This window comes from Gekko japonicus, unplaced genomic scaffold, assembly GCF_001447785.1.
Source record: "Gekko japonicus isolate JY-2015 unplaced genomic scaffold, Gekko_japonicus_V1.1 scaffold1100, whole genome shotgun sequence".
Taxonomy (NCBI): domain Eukaryota; kingdom Metazoa; phylum Chordata; class Lepidosauria; order Squamata; family Gekkonidae; genus Gekko; species Gekko japonicus.
The window spans coordinates 75,095-77,813 of record NW_015164220.1 but is presented as its reverse complement, the minus strand read 5'-3'; the positions used below and the strand labels follow the sequence as shown (position 1 = coordinate 77,813).

Here is a 2,719-nt window from a genome sequence, read left to right as displayed (position 1 = left end):
GTACGTGACGTGCACGTCACCCGGAAGTGACGCGACCATGCCGGGCACGCTGGGGGCGGGGCCACGGTCATCCGAGGGAAAATTCTATGGTTTTCCCTCATCTCAAGTCGCTCTTTGGGTCCCAGCCCACATTCTTGAAAAGGGCAGGGGGAGGAGAGAATAGTCCAATTAAGGTTTTTTTCTGAATGTTCCCATCGTCTCCAAAGGAATCCTCTGTCTTGTTCGTAAAGAGGTGGAAAACCTCGCCGCTCGAGAGGGCAAGCTAGGATCGCGCGTTCCGCTCGGTCTCTGCCAAACACTCCCGAACTAATCCTCTAGCGTGAATGATGCCTGCAAAACAGATACAGACCTTTGGTTTGGACTGGCTTTAAAAATATCTCATGTTGAGGAAGCGTTAGATAATTAGTTCTGGCCAATGCTCCCTCTAACCGAAGGGTGTCAAACATGCGGCTGGCCCCTGGAGGCTCCTATCAGGCCCGCAGTGCAACCGGCTGTCTTCTGCTGCTTCTTCCAGTTCCGCTGCTGCTGCGTCATCGTAGGTTTGCAGCTTACAGGAACACACCTGAACGGCATACTCAAGATTGCAACAGCACAGACATTTTGATGCAATAATTCAGAGCAAGAGGTGTCAGTTACCAGTCACTGTTCAATAAACAAAATATTGCAAGAGTGCTAATGTTTTAAGCATGTTTTTATTTTAAGTTAAAAACACCCCTTTGTGTTTGTGTCCTTGATAAAGTTTATATCTCTGCTACCTGGCATTACATTTTATGACACACACGACCCGGCCCAACAAGGTCTCATTTATGTCAGATCTGGCCCTCATAGCAAATGAGTTCGACACCGCTGATTTACAGTGTGCAGCCTTAACAGGTCAACTTCGCGTTCCTGGTGCTTGGGGGAGGCAACAGTGGGAGGGCTTCTAGTGTCCTGGCCCCACTGGTGGAACTCCTGAGGGCACCTGGTATTTTGGGCCACTGTGTGACACAGAGTGTTGGACTGGATGGGCCATTGGCCTGATCCAACATTGGCTTCTCTTATGTTCTTATGTTCGACTTCTGGAGGTGAAAAGGGGAAGGGGCACAGAAGGAATACAACCTCCGCGACACACATATAACTTCCAAGAACCAATTTGCAAGGTCAGGTCATCGGAACACATCCACAAAGAGCCAGTCTGGTGTAGTGCTTAAGTGCGTGGACTCTAATCTGGGAGAACTGGGTTTGATTCCCCACTCCTCTGCTTGCACCTGCTGGATGACCTTGGGCAAGCCATAGTTCTGGCACAGCTGTTCTTGAAAAAGAACAGTTTCTGTCAGAGCTCTTTCAGCCCCACCTGCCTCACAGGGTGTCTGTTGTGGGGAGGGGAGGGGAGGGGAAGGGAAGGGAAAGGAGTTTGTAAGCCGCTCTGAGACTCCTCTGGGTAGCAAAGGGCAGGGTATAAATCCAATCTCTTCTCTCTTCTTCTGTTCAAAGGCTACAAAAACTGGACACACGAAGACGCATGAAAGTGCTTTATACCAAATCAGACCTCTGGTCCATCAAAGTCTAGATTTTTGACTCAGACTGCCAGCAGTTCTCCATGGTCTCAGGCAGAGGTCTTTCACATCACCTACGGCCTGGTCCTTTAACTGGAGATGCTGGGGATTGAACCTGGGACCTTCTGCATGCCAAGCAGATGCTCTGCCCCTGAGCCACAGCCCCACTTCATGGCTCTCCAGGGTCTCAGGGGAGGTCTTTCACATCACCTACAGCCTGGTCCTTTAACTGGAGACGCCGGGGATTGAACCTGGGACCTTCTGCATGCCAAGCAGATGCTCTGCCCCTGAGCCACAGCCCCACTTCATGGCTCTCCAGGGTCTCAGGGGAGGTCTTTCACATCACCTACAGCCTGGTCCTTTAACTGGAGATGCCGGGGATTGAACCTGGGACCTTCTGCATGCCAAGCAGATGCTCTGCCACTGAGCCACAGCCACACTTCATGGCTCTCAAGGGTCTCAGGGGGGGTCTTTCACATCACCTACTGCCTGGTCCTTTTAACTGGAGATGCCGGGGATTGAACCTGGGACCTTCTGCATGCCAAGCAGATGCTCTGCCACTGAGCCACAGCCACACTTCATGGCTCTCAAGGGTCTCAGGGGGGGTCTTTCACATCACCTACTGCCTGGTCCTTTTAACTGGAGATGCCGGGGATTGAACCTGGGACCTTCTGCATGGCAGGCAGATGCTCTGCCGCTGAGCCACAGTTCCTCCTATCTGGGGACTCTCCGAGTATCAATGAAGTCCCCCTGACAGCTGATTGGTTTCGTTCTTACCCAGCGCACTCAATGTGAAACAACAGACGCAACATCAGATGACCGAAAACAGAGTCATATACGGTAAAACGGGGACTGGGTTGATCCGACATAGTTGGATCTTATTCAGTTCTGCAGGGCCTGCCAGACGGAACTGTTCCGCCAGGCCTTTGGCCGAGGCAGTGGGCGTCCACATATAGCCACACACACACACCCCGAGGTTGCGAGCACCCACCCACTGATAACCGGCCATACCTAGTTACATCAATGGGCTGGATTCTTCCTACGGCAAGCATGACTATTGATTTCATATGTTTTAATGTGTTTTAAATCTTATTGTATTTATTGAAATGTTGTGAGCCCGTTTACGGGATGGGCGAGATAGAAATGCAAAAGATAAATAAATAAAATAAATAAACAGCCTTCCC

The 2,719-nt window shown here is 50.9% G+C and overlaps 1 non-coding gene across 1 annotated transcript; it reads right to left on the bottom strand.

Moving 5' to 3' along the window:
- Positions 1–2,175: 2,175 nt before the first annotated feature.
- TRNAG-GCC lies at positions 2,176–2,247 on the bottom strand. The gene has a single exon. It is a non-coding gene; the product is annotated as a tRNA-Gly (tRNA).
- Between the last annotated feature and the right edge of the window lie 472 nt (positions 2,248–2,719).